Raw genomic sequence first — 15188 nt, forward strand, 5'->3', positions numbered from 1 at the left:
GTGTAAAATCACCTGAAAATATGAATCATTGTGTTTTGGTTATCGTGAAATTAACTGTCTATATCTCAGAGAGTGCAGGTCCTCTTCAGTAGAGTCTGCCATGTTGCACCGCTATGTTTGTAGGCCAGAAGAGACAAACAAAACAGTTTTCATGGCCACAAGTTGTTTACAATCTCAAGCTCACACAAGATGCCACTAAATTCTATACACTGGTTGGTAAAATCAGTTAGCAAAAAAGAAAAGCAATCTTAAGCAGAAAAAGATGTAAATAAATGATAAAAACTGTATAAGTTTCAAAAGTAAAAACTCTAAAACTAACAACGTAAGACATGACTTTATTTGTCCAGAGGGAGATTATTATTCAGCAGTTGCAGTATATAGTGGGAAAGAGTGCAAATATACAGAAGAGGATTAGGGCTACAAAAAATGTCAGACTTCAGAGTTCAGAGTTTAATCTCAGAATTTCAAGCTGTTTGTCCTATTTGTCCAAGCGGTTTGTAAACACAACTGAAAGATGCCAGGATGCCAAATACAGACGGTAAAGCATCCTGAGCATCCGCAGCAAAATAATGACAGAATAAGGAAATATGTAGCGAGCAGGGTCTCTGCAGATACAGACACAACAACAATATGAGTCTATATGTTATTTTTTAGCACAATGTTGCATATCATGTCTTTAAACTCAGAGCTCAAATGCATTTTTTCACATGTTGCCCTAATCCCCTTCTGCACAAATATAAAATATCAATAAGATACAAAACATATAGAACATACACAATGACAAAAAACATTAAGAGATCAACTAATGAACAGCCAGATTTAACTGTCAAAACTGTAATTTCTTTTGGTTACTTGAGCAATTAGCCGAGTAAATGATTAGTAGATCAACAGAAAATTAATCTGAAAATATTTTGATAAGAAAACTTCTCAAGGTTTCAGCTCCTCAGATGTAAGAATGTGCTATTTTTCACTTACATATAATTATAAATTTAATATCTTGTTATTATTTTTTGACTGTTGGTCAAGACCTCACCAAACTTTTTCAAATTATAAAAGTATTTTTTTTACAATTGCTGTTGTATTATTAAGATTTTAATAATTACATTTAATCATATTGTCAATAGATTTTTAAAGACCCCAGGGATAAGTTAATGCTATCTGGGGGCCTTTGGCATGGAAAAGATTGGGAACCACTGGTTTAGAGCCTTGAAAAACATCCTCCCCAAAAAAATCATTAAACAGCGAAAAGATAAACAGATTAATTAATGCTGAAAATTGCAGCCCCAGTTTGTTTTGGTCAAAGGTCAAAGACACAAAAGGCCGGACAGAAAGCGTACATGCAGATTGAGTTCAGTCGGGAAGGACACAAAAGGGGCACCGGGCCTACTGTACATTATCCCAGCCAGTTGGCAGCTTGGCTCCTGAGAGCCCACTCCCACTGGGTGTGAATCAGAAATCTAACAGCTAATGGCAACAGTCGCCCCATGGTAGCGCTACTGACAGCAAACTAATGCCCACACATACAGAGTGGAGCACAAGAGCTGTCAACACCCCACCATGACCCTGTGGGTATAAACTGGCAAAAAAAAAAGAGAAAGAGAGAAAAATCACCTCCCAGTTGAAATTGATGGCTGTTATTTATTTTTCCAACACCTCATAAGCACACTTGAGCCTTTTACCACTAAGAGTGGATTTTCCACTTCAGTGTTTGTCTTGCTATAATCAAAGTGTTGAGTCATATTTATAAGTGGGAGAGGAAGCATATTGAAGGAGTCAGGGAAGGAGTATATTATTATCAAGTCTGTGAATGTAATCCTAGCATTTATATCAGGCGCTGCCGCTCACACATATGTCACATGAGGATCTGCAGGAGAATTTAAAGCATCTGCAGACTGGAGATAAATTAAAGAAGAAAAACAATATGTTTTAGTCATACAGAACTCTAGCTATCTCTCAGACTGAACTGTCTCTGGGCGCAATTTGTAGACCAGCAACCAATCAGAACAATGAAACAAGTGATGTGTGCTTTCAAGTAGGAAAAAAATGGCGGCCTGATGACAAACTGTCTCAACTAACTAAAGACTAAAATGTGCTCCTGATGAGCCGTGAGCCTGGCATTCTTGCGCTCCGCATGACGAGTGACTCAAATGTGGACCCGTGACGCTCCTCCTTTCAGTCGTTGTATCAAACCCGCCCCACATTAGGCCCAAATGAATGGTTGTGATTGGCCCGACAAGAGCCAGAACTGGTGGACATCTGTCTGAACAGGAGGGTGGTCAGATGTAACTGCCAGAGCAAATAACACAGGAGTCCCTGATTTGTCTCATTCCCAGGCTAGCAGAACTCTCCTGGACAGGAAGAAGTCCCCTAAAAATGTTCCCTCATTTAATATTTTGATGATGGTGGCAGAGAGCGCTGTCCAGCATGTTGATCCTAAATCTTCCATTTAGTGTGTTGAGCTAGGAGACGTGATGACTGTGAAGGTCATGACATATCAATCACAATATTGTCATATTCGGGGCAGATGTTATGCATGACAATTTAAGTTCACCAGCTCCTTAAGTCTTATCCCTACTTACATGCTGTGTATCTTTAGCATTACCAAATGTTTTTTGTTAATGCTGAATAAAAGAGAATTTAAAGGTCCAGTGTTTGACATTTATAGGGATTTATTTCTAGAACATGGACGGAATTGAATATTATATTCTTAAGTATATGTCGTAGGATAAGTATGGTGTATATTCACCTGAAAATAAGAATCAGTGGGCCTCATGCAACAACCACTCATGCAAACAGATTTGTTCCTTATTGGTGTGCACAAGTGATTTTGGACAACTTGTTGCATTCACCAGTTTTCTCGTATTTTGACTTTTCTTTCAGATATGAACACAATTTACAAGTGGTTCAGTCCTGTCGTAGGAGTCATGTGAAGTTAGTCTGCTGGTATCCAAACCAGTTTTTCAAGTTTTTCACTAATGACTGTATACGGCATTCATTTGAAGTTTAAAAAATAAATTACATTTCATGATTTTGTCGGCATTATCCTGTTTGACTATATTTCAAATTATAATATAATTGTAAATGTATATATAATGCATTAATTTAATGATGTGTTATTACCTGCTGTCAGGTTTACTGGACATATAGCTTCACCTGCAGATTTATGAAGTTGCTGTTCATGGGAACATCCTCACTTATCCTGTCCTTTATCTCCTTGATAGAAACTTCCCCTTGACCCCCTCCTCCTGCTGCAGTCATCAATCGGCCCTTGTTTTTTTTTCTTTGAACTCGTTTTCATATTGAGACATTTCCTCTTTGTTTCAGTGACAGTCCGACCCTCAGGTAACACGGCATTAACAGCCCTCGCTTTTCCCATTTCTTTGCTTTAGCGGGTCTTTTAATTCCACTGCTGGTGCTGTTAAAATGACAGATATTCCTTTATGGATCTCTAAAAGAAGAATTTCAAACTCGTTAAGTTCTTCTTTTTACTCTTTGGTGCCATTTTCATGAATGAACACTTAATGACATGTGGGGCTGGAAGCGTAGCCTTATATGGTATCATTGGACATTAATTACGCTAATACACAAGTCTCATGCATGTGCACTCAGATACACACAGGTAGATAATTTACACAGTTACCTGAAGTTATGAGCATTTGTTGAATCTGACGTATCGTGTTCGTACGAGCCCTCCGTTCAAAAAAAGATAAGAATACAAAAATGTTCTTGTGTGAGGCCCATTGTGTTTTTGCCACCTTAGAATAAGCCATTTATATTGACAGAGGGTCCACTACTGTTTTTTCAGTAGCGCAGAATGGAATCAAACTAGGTGTCACAAAATCTAACACGCTGGTTCATTAAAGGGCAACTCCAAGTGCGGTCTGCAGAAGAGTCTAAAGTCTGGCAGAATATACCCTCATGACCTCATCATCACCTCAACAGAAGCCTGAGTCTCAAAATTGTTGGTCTGGACTTTAAAGAACATGGTTATTTTACCAGGCAGGGTGAGTTAAATGAAATAATGCTACAGGTTGTACATTGTTTTTGAAACTTAACCCTTTCTATAGACAAAAAGTCAAGTTATCACGGGCTCTGCTGCTTTGATTGTGACCAACTTTTTTAAGTCTCTTGTGCTGGAGTGCCCCTTTAATTATCATGTATTACTTTTCCAATACATAAAGGCAAATGAAGAAATGATTAAATGTATCTTACTGTATATCATAAGGGAGGAAGAAATGAGAGGTTATCAATAGCTATTATTTTGCTAACAACCAAGCTACCAACCCTGCAGGCTGTCATGAGACAAGCATTGCTGAAAAGCTGCACTCAGAGAGACGAGCAGTATCTCCAGCATTCAGCACCACCACCAAGTCGAATCAAGTGCGTGTTATCAGTATACAGGTTAAACACCAACACCGAGCACCGTCAGCAAAGAACAGGAGTCCTGAGGGGAGTAGACATCAAAGTAATCAACCACTGAAAGCAAGAAAAGAGAGCAGCTGTCACACCACACAACGATTTCACCTTTTTTCACTCAGTAGAATGGAAAAGCCTTCTGTATTAAAACCCCTACAAATGGCATTATTTATTTTGCCATAAACATATTCCACCACCATGATAAACCAATAACAATGATGCAAAGTATTTTTTATGCTTTAGCTCCTTCAGGCTATAAACCTTCTGATTGATACAGGCTGGAACAAGTTCAGAAACTTGAATTTGCAGCCGAAAACTGAAAAACAGCAACTCATTCCAGACAATACCGAGAGCAAACAGGCATCAGCCTAATCTGTCTCGAGCAGCACTGGAGCACACATGGCGGCAGAATGCGAGACCGTCATGATTTTCAATTTTGATGCAGTTATTTTTCCGAGTTGCTCCACAGTGTAGATATATTGTGTGGCTGAATCACCACCACAATATGAGCGAAGCACTTCAGCAGGAACTCCAGGTTCTCTGCCCGAGATCCCAGCAGAGAGTGCATTAATCATCACAGCCTCCCCTCCCAAGTGAAGACAGAGAGCAACAGCTGGGGGAGAGGAGCTCGGCTTTAAACAGTACAGGCTGCAGGAGGTTCAGCCATCACTTCTTGTTGTGGATTCTGACATCAATAGTAATGAATAGCTTGGAGCACTGCCTGACTGCCTGAGCATGAATTGCTATCACACATGAGGCTGGGCATTGGAAGTGGTTTTGTCTGTGGGTCTGTGTGTGACCGTGTGTACTTGTAATGTACGCACTTCTGTGTACCTGTACGTCCTCGCGCGTTGCTGTGAGTGTGCACCTTTGCTAGGGCAGGTATGAGTAATATGCAGAAAACAGGTAGCCTTAAATGACCTCATCTGACAGAAACAATTAATCAGAACATTGTTGGTGCTCTTGGACGAGGCCCGGGCTTCATGCTGAGGTTACACCTGCGAGGGCTGGAGCTGCACTGGGATCCAGCACACCTACACGCCGTGATCTTTAAATGATCTATGGCTGGCCGGACCACATTTGTTTCAAGCAAGTGTTTGCATGGTGGTTGGACAGTTAAAGGTACAGTTCATCATCCAAAGTACAAAAATATATATTCTCATAGCAAAAAGCAGTGCCGGACTCAGGCTTTCTGAGGGGCAGTATGCAGCACGAAAAGTTGTGATGCATTTATGGTGAAACAGTCCCAAACCCTGGTTTAGATTAAGTACAGTGTATATCACAGCTGTGTTTTTCAGAGGGGAGCTCTGATGGCTTTCTAGGCCTTCAAATGTTATGTTTAAATATATTATATTTGATTTATTTCATTGAATTATTGGGCTATTCTCTTCTAATTCTAATTTCAACCTCATTTTCAATCAACTTTGCTTCAGAAATTTAAGAGTTACTGTCCAGAAACCAGCAGAATGGAATTATCCAATCAGATTTTTTTGTTATTGTCTCTAGGCGGAGGAATGTTAGATCTGGCTCGGTCATTGGTTAGGATTTCATCACTGGGATAGAAGGCCTGTGTGTTTGTTTAGAAAGTGACAGGGGAATTAACGAATCACATTTTGATTTACAGTGGGCAGGACTAAAAATCAATCCATAGGCCTTCTGGAAGGCCAGCTATATCTTTCTCAAGATGAAGTAGATGAGACCAGCACCGTTCCTTGGTGGCTAACTTGATAGCGCTGCCTTTTTCAAGGCGGACTTAGCATCTGCAAGGGAATGTATTATTTTATTATCATATTACTGAAATTGCACTCGTCCCTAAGTCAGTTAAAAAACAATTTTAAGACACTTCAGTCTTCTGTTTTTTTAAAGCTATTTCCAAGAGCATGGCTCAGTATACAGAGCTATGTTAGACAGTAGACAGAAATAATATAACTGGAGATCTATGCTACATGTAAGTGTGTGTGTTTTACTGAAACACAGAAATACAAATGTTAAAAAGAAACTCAGAATGATTCATATACACTGCCTGGCCAAAAAAAAGTCATACACTGTAATATTTCGTTGGATCACCTTTAGCTTTGATTACGGCACGCATTCAGTCAGACCGCTGTGTAAAATCTTCTCCAGCACATCCCAAAGATTCTCCATGGGGTTCAGGTCTGGACTCTCTGGTGGCCAATCCATGTGTGAAAATGATGTCTCATGCTCCCTGAACCACTCTTTCACAGTTTGAGCCTGATGAATCCTGGCATTGTCATCTTGGAATATGGCCGTACCATCAGGGAAGGAAAAAAAATCCATTGATGGAAAAACCTGCTCATTCGGTATATTCAGGTAGTGATCTCTTTTTTTCTCAGCACATAACGTTGCTGAACCTCGACCTGAGCAACTGAAGCAACCCCAGATCATAACACTGCCCCCACAGGCTTGTATGGTAGGCACTCGGCGTGATGTGTGCATCACTACATCCGCCTCTCTTCTTACCCTGATGCCCCCATCACTCTGGAACAGGGTAAATCCGGACTCATCAGACCACATGACCTTTCTCCATTGTTCCACATTCCAATCTTTATGCTTCCTAACAAATAGTCAGCCTTTTCTGATTAGCTTCACTGATAAGTGTTTTTCTTAAGGCTACACAGCTGTTTAGTCCTAATCTCACATTGTGTGTGTGGAAATGCTCTTACTTTCACTATTAAACATAGACATAAGTCCTACTGTTGATTTTTTTTATGATTTGATTTCACCAAATGTTTAAGTGATCTCCGATCATGATCATTCAAAATTCTTTCTTACCACACTTCTTCCTTGAAGATGATGGTTCACCGCTATCCTTCCAGGTCTTAATAATGCAAGTCACATCTTTTCCACAACCACAGAATATGTCTTCAGACATGGTTGTTTAAGAAATGAGAAGCTGCTCACAGCATCAGTTGGGGTTAAATAACTTGTTACCAGCTGAAACATATTATACATATTAAACATATCACTGTAGTAATTATCCATTAGAAGGCTCTTATCTATTTGCTTAGTTGAATCCAGGTGGTAACTTTTTTTTTTTTTGGCCAGGCACAGTCAATTAAATGGCCCTTTATATCAAACACAAACGTAATTATAACTTATCCAAACAATAATAACAGACTAAATGGCAATTATCTACTGTTTATTATAAGTTTAAGCAAAGAAAACTCTAGAAAACAACGTTAGTTGATTTGCTGTCATGTTTGCTGCCCTCTACTGTTTTTTTTTTTCTTTTTCTTTTTTTTTTGTTTGCAGCAAATAAACACGAAAAACACATGTCACAAGCTATCTGGCTGTTGGCTGCTTGTTCCAGCAAAATCTGTTTTGTTGCATTTTTGGTGTGTTTGGCTAAGCTTTGGCCAAACTGAAGTCCCAACTCTAATGGTTACGGTTCACCAATGGTGTTTTTCCTTTCTTATACTGGTAATCATCACATGACCCCTCTGATTTATCTTTCGACCACTCATGGGGGTCCTGGGGCCCAGGAGGGCACTTTATCATGTTTTATCTGCCACAGGGGCAACTAAGAGGGCAATCATCACCAGTGACCAAAACACACCAACAGACTTATTATCTAATCTGTGCAAATGAAACTTATTATCTGCATGGCTAGGTGCCACAGAGGTAAGTGAGAAAATAAGAAAAAAAGCTTTTTGGTTTGGATGAAACAATCCCTTAATAGAAGAGAGGCCAATAAACATGTGGTTTTCATGCCAGTTCTCCCATTTATATCATTCATCCCCCTTTGATCCCTGCTTGATCCTGAAATTGTTCCGGTTCACCATTCCTCTTTAAAGGAGTAAGATGAGATCTCTGAGGAGGGATGAGTGAGGTCACAGGAGACCCACCTCCACGGAAGTGACTGAACTCTGGAGCAGATCAGACTGATTTTAGTTTCAGTTCTATGTCAACGTGGACTGACAAATGACAAAACCAACTAAAGTATAATAAGTTTTACACTTTATGTTTTCTGATTCACATTGCGGTTGAATATAATGTATTTGTGTTGTGTGTGTAGGTCTGATTAACAAAAGAATAATAACTGTCTAAAAGACTGAAAGATTTTTCTCTTCATGATCAGACATTTTCTCTTTTAATTAGTATGATAAATACATTACTGTATTACTGTAGTTTGCTGTCTCTCAGCCATAAACACATTTTAACTGTTGTTTCCATTCAGTCACGTACTAGTGCATCCTAATTTAATGTGATATATTTAGACAATTTTCACTAATGAATAATTTCTTCTAATCATTTATAATCTGTATTGTTAAAAGCGGGTTTATAAACAATATCAGTAAATGCAGACAGAAATAATGTGTGTGTGCATTCAGGAAAAGGACGTTTCATCTTTAAAAACGTTTCCTCGATTTTTCTGTTGTTGGATCTTTTCTCTTCAGTGGGAGGGACTAAGATGCGAGGAGTGGAAAGAGGAAGTGGGATGTTGTTTGTAAGTGGAAAATGTGTGTGAATGGAAAATGTGAATGTTGTCGTTGGATACTTTGGGGGTTTTTTTGTCATGTGAGGGGTGCAGAAACAATCCCAAACAAATGCAACGTTGACATATTATCACATTGTTGTTGCGGCGAACATGTTAGAAAACAGTGGCCTATTTACACATCCAGCAGGCAGGGAGCAACATTAACATTCATTTGGAGTCAAGTCCCTGCCACCTGATGAATATCTGGCTTTTCATTTGGGGTAATCTCCTGGGGGGAAATTTCTGGCTTCTTAACTGCTAAATGCTCCACTATTTTCACCAGCTAATTGCTAACTCTGTCTGTCGGCTGTTTGGTGCTGGCGGGTAGCGTACAGTGCGTTTTCTGGAGCTTTTTCTATTTAAATGGCTGCTTGATGCGTTAGAAAACAGTGTGGATGAGAGCCGTGAGAGCGAACCAAAACAGCAAAATTGCAGGCTGTAAAACCAAAACAATGAGTTAAAAGACACCAAAACACTTTGATGACCCGAGTTTTTGCAGAGTTGAATGATAATTCTCTGTGCGATCGTCATTATGAGCGCCCCCTTTTTACATTTCATTTTATTTTATTAAATGTTAAAATAAAAATATTGATTGTGGCACTTTTGAAGACTAAATACCATGTAGTAAGGCATATGTTTTTAATGAAAGGATCAGTGCGTAGGATTTAGCAGCATCTGGCAGTAGCATGCAGATTGCAAACACTGTCGCGGTGATGGATTTCCATTGTGGCTATTTAGATTGGCTCAACAGTGCGGTATGCAGAATTAGCACCATTCTTTTGTTTGTTTTTGCAAATTATTTCATTTATGATATAAATTCAGCAATTTGATGCAGGAATGCTAAGTGTAACGTTATCTGTGGAGCATCTGACTGTCCAGCGGGCAACTTTATGGACTGAGCAAGCTATTCCAGCAGATTGACCATTTCTTTTTCACACGTAGCTATGCAGGTACCTTCAGGGCATGTCTATCAAGTACATTTAACATTACATACAGGAACAATACAAATACAAACACTGTTTAGAACAAGCTCCTATACAACAACAGAGCTAATGTGCTGCAGTATGAAGTTCCACAAAAAGCAACATGAAAAAACAGTTACTAGCATCAAACCTACCACTCTCATTATTTAGTTGCTCAAAAATGCAGCGTAACATTCACACAGTTTCTCTTTTCTGTCCCTCAATATTACAATATTAGTCCAACATTACGCCAGCCTGAAACATATTTCAGGTGTTTATACACCGATGAAAACATCACCACCAATTAATATTTAATTCCATTTAATTTTCTGCTAATAAATCCCCATAAGTCTTGGACTGCGGACCTTTAATTTGTGACGAGTACAAAAGCTAACAAACCAGAAAAATATGTTAATTTAAATTTAATGCAAAATTCATAATGCAGAATTTCTAGTCTTTGTATAAGGAATAAAATATACAAAAACAAATGCATGTATACTGAATGTTGATTGGTGATGCACCCTTTATTTAAGTGAGGTACATCATGTGTGGTAGAGTTATGCAGGGAGTTGCGTTCAGCACAGTAGCACAGAGTTTTTGTACGGTGGGATGCAATGTAATTTAAACCTTTATCAGTCAGTGTTTTTTCATAATGATTTACATCTCCTGTCATTTTAATCAGACTGTAGTCACTCTGCCTGCAGCTTGTTTATGGCTTATTTTGACATCCAGACAGAATGCCACTACATTATGTGGCATCTAGATAAACAGAAATGCTTCCAGAGTGTGTCTCCGTGGGTAGAACAGCAGGCTGGAGTAGTCACTACATTACAATTCTACGCTCACAACCTGCTCAGGGAATTCAGTTGTCACTAATCAAAGCAGATTTAATTAAACACAGGCTCAAACCCTCGGCCCTCTCCATTCTGCTGCTCTTTTGTCCGATGTTCTATCAGTGCTGTAGCCACCTAGCTGGTTTTAATGCCTTACCTCCTTACTCACAGACTATGTCAGGAGGTCTCTGCTTGCTGATCTATGTAGGACAAGCAGTGGGGTGTCTGATGTAATAAATGAACAAGATGAATGTGGGGGATATGTTCATTTGAAAGCTCTTGTCACTGAGGGTTTGTCGTCCGGCTGCACAAAGGGTGGAGCCGTCCTGCCTGATTTACTTTAGATTCAAACCATGGCTAAATTGGAAATCGTGAATCACTCTGACACCATTGGTGCAAGATGGATTACTCCAGTTAAAGGCTGCCTTTTCTTTCCTTTGGTTCTTTTTAAAGAAATCATACAAAAATTAATTTTTCTGACAGACGGCTGACCGGGGCAGTCAACGAAAGGAATAGCAAAGGGAGGCCGCCGCTGAGGCACTACAAAGCTGGTTTTTATCAGCACGCCACTATCCCAACCACATCCAAAAAGCTCTCAGCGGCACAATGAGCCTGGCTGAATATTTGATCAACTGTCTCAGGTTTAACAAGCCTTGCCAAACTACACCTGCCTGGAGGAAAAAGATATGCCTTTGAGCAGGGTAATGTCTCCCCCCAAGATGTTAAGAAAGTAAGCATTTGATGTGCACAATGCCCAATCCGCACTAATCTCATCCAATCTTGGGCACTTGGATTCTCTCAGCAAGGTTCAAGATTTGCATTACTGAACAATGGCTCTCTGGGTGCCAATAATGCCTGGCCAAACAATACACTCAGTCACAGTCCACTGTGGGATAAATGGAGCGTTTACAGATTGAATTCAATAAATACGGTTATACTTTATTTTACAGTTCACTGGTCAGACACAACAAGCTGTACTTTGTTTGAAATTAGACAAAAACTAAAAATAATGTTCTTTATTAGACAGTATCAGAGCCTTTATCAGACCATTATAAGACTTTATTAGAAGGTAATTAGGGACACATTACTAGAGAACTGTACTGTAAACTAAAGTGAAATCGCATATGTGTTACTTTTAGACCCATGGACAAAAATGTGGTTTCACTATAATTTAGAATATAGTTTTGATTTATTGTTTCCCAAATTACCTGCTAATAAAGTCTAATAAGGGCCTAAGAGTGGGAAATAATACACTTTATTTTACAGTACAGTTCTGCTGTAATGTACCCCTACTTACCCTCTAACAAAGTCTTGTTAGGGATAAGGGGTCTAATGAATAATAAAATATTTTCTCTGGTTTTCCTCTAATTTGATATAAGTATGCATTATGTTTTATTAATGTACCGTAAAATAAAGCACCACCCAAAATACTATAATTGTCTATAGCTGTCCTTCAAGCCAAGTGTGATACAGCCGATATTTCTTCATAAAGCGCCTGGAAACTCTCCCACATATAAAGCCACGGATAAGAAAAGGAGTGAATTTATATGTGTGTTTTCCCTGTCTTTCTGTCTTTCAGTATGAGCTTGAATGTGCGTGCGTGTGAGTGTGTGTTTTCACCCCAACTCATCGTTGCTGGCTGCAGCTCATTGCCCTGCAGTAATATCAGGCCTTGCAGACACCTGGGACCAGTGGTGTGGGCCCTCAGAGGAGGCAACCACCTGGCAACTGGCCCTGATTACTTTCTCCACTCTCCGGAACTCAACTCTGTATATGCCATTAACCGCTGCACGCAGTGTGATCCCAACTCGACCGTGCCATTAACCCTGTACACAAAGGGTTGTTTACAAACGCACACACATACACACTCTCACACACACACACGTACTACACAGAACCTCACAATTTAACCACCAACCTGCTGAAGCCACAACAGCCTCCATAATCTTCCCAGTGAGAGCTTTAAAGCATAATAACATGGTGCAAGGGTGACATCTAGTGGGCAAATTAGAGCAGAACAATCATGACCTGTTACATGATAACAGTAGCTGCAATGAGTGTGGTTATTATTACAATAATACACTAATATGTATAGTAGGAAGTAGAGCTGCATGATATGGTAAAAAAAAAAAATCATATTGTGGTTATTCTGAGAGATACTGCAATTTTCATTTTCACAGAAAAAAAATTAAAAGCATGATGATGGGCAATTTATTGGGGTCTGTATCAAACAAACATGTTTTCTTATATCTGGAGTACAAGATTTGTTGGCCAGGTCATCTCTGCAACACTGAAGCACCTCATTATAATGTTATTTTCTCACACAACTCCTATGATTTGGATATTGCTCTTGGTCACATTGCAATTTCAATAATATTTCAGTTAACGGTGCAGCCCTGGTAGAAAAAGTTTATGTGTCATTTCAGTATGTACAGTGAGGTAATGACCTTTGTGCTTTATTTGATCATTATTCATGATCCCACAGACCCTACTGCTATATGTGTAAACACAATACTAACCATGGCAAAATCAAACATTTTTTCCAGAGAAACCATCAAAAAGAACATTCTGGGTGGCGATTGACTAAAATTATTATTGCAGAGAGAAACTTTATACACCGAATGCAGGCCACAGTTTATCCAGGACTAAGCAAACAAACTGATTTTAGACTTAGTTTTGTTGTTGTTTTCACGTTTTCTTATTTTGTTCTCATTATCTTTTCTTTCTTATTATCCTTGTCTTCCATATGCATCTTGTCATACTTAACTTTATCATCTGTGAAGTTCACTGGCTTCAGGTTTAGGTGTTTGCAGCCATCTTGCATCAAAAGGGGAAACTGTGCTGAGGTTTATACCCACCTCTATTTTATCATATATATTTTTAACCTTACAAAATTCAAATAGCAGAAAATGGGTTAGTGCTACATTAAAAAGCAATCACATATATAGAGCATATGAAAATGTGTAAGCAGAATAGTAATGTTGTAGTGTGTCAAGATGTGGCCTACTGAAATTTATTACCATTATTTTAGAGAGAAGGCAGACAGCCACAATCTCTGCAACTCACACCAAACTAATGTATCTGGATAAACAGAACTACAGGCCAGAGGAAAAATATTTACTCTTAATATTGGGGTGAACTGTTCCTTTAGGTAACATGTACCTCCATGTAAATTTTTTTTTTCCAGGACACACAGCATTTCCTGTTTTGTTTCACTTTGATGAGTTTTAGGAATCTTATTTAACACATTGGTCAGGAACTACAGATGAAAAATAGCCTTTTGGGTAATTCCAGCATCATTTGCCACGTGTATTTATTAATTTGTGCTGTTCTTTCTCTGAAACTAAGCAGTTTTGCTCTAGTAAATATGCTACTATTATGAGATTATGAGTTAATTTTCTGTCCTTGGGAAACATATTTATTATACTCACTCACTTCTTCCCACTTTTATCTTTGACTTACTTACATACATGAACAAAAATCATCCAGAACAAAAAAAATGCATATGGTGTAGTGATTTTTGTTATTTTGCTCTAATACCACTAGGCGGCGCCTTGTCCCTGTTGTATTTTTTGTTTGCTTGTCTTTTTGTTTTTTATTACGTAAGAAGGATAATAGGAGGAGATTTACTGATATTACAGGTATCACATAAAAGAGCGAGGCTACCAAAAAAAAAAATACAGGTGCATTGTTACAGTCTGAAGCTTCTGGCTTTACTTTAAAACCATCATCTATTTTAAGTTGTTTTCTTTCTTTTTTTTTCTTTTTTTTTTTTTTTTTTAAATTAATGAATAGTTCCTCACGTAAATCGTCTCACTGGGTCATTGTGAATCTCATTGTATTACTATTTGTTAAAATACACTGATCCTTAAAAACTAATCAGAAAAAAGCAGATCAACATACCTCGAAATCTTTAACAAATACCAAAACAGAAAAAAATAAAGGTTATTTACAATTTACTGTAGGCCAGTAAGAACCAGAATCAGTTTGACTGACCGTGTCAGGTACACATAAAAGAGATTAGAGTCCGGTTTTTACATTGCTCTCAATGTATTTACACAGGAATAGACATTACAGCCAAACAAAGCTGAACAAACAAAGGTAAAGAATAGACAGAATAAACAGGACTGTTATGTACACAAGCATATGGAAATAATACGTGTAATTATAAAAATATATGTAGAGGAATCTAAAAGTGATGTGATATATAAAGTAAACAATAATAAATAACAAAAATTAGAAATTAAATGACAATAAATAAAACTCTAACCAGGACAAAGTAGATTAAAATGCTTCAAATTCTGCTGAAAAAAAATCAGAGAAAATTAAATCCATTATAAACAGCTTTATTTTATAATCTGAATGTTTTACATCTTAAACGATCAAATTGAAGTTTTATTTACTGTTTATACATTTTTCTACTGATCATCTCTTCGCCCTACAGTAAATGAGTTGTTTCACTCAGAAAACTGCTGACAG

Source organism: Lutjanus erythropterus, chromosome 9 (assembly GCF_056507025.1).
Source record: "Lutjanus erythropterus isolate fLutEry1 chromosome 9, fLutEry1.hap2, whole genome shotgun sequence".
Classification (NCBI taxonomy): Eukaryota; Metazoa; Chordata; class Actinopteri; order Lutjaniformes; family Lutjanidae; genus Lutjanus; species Lutjanus erythropterus.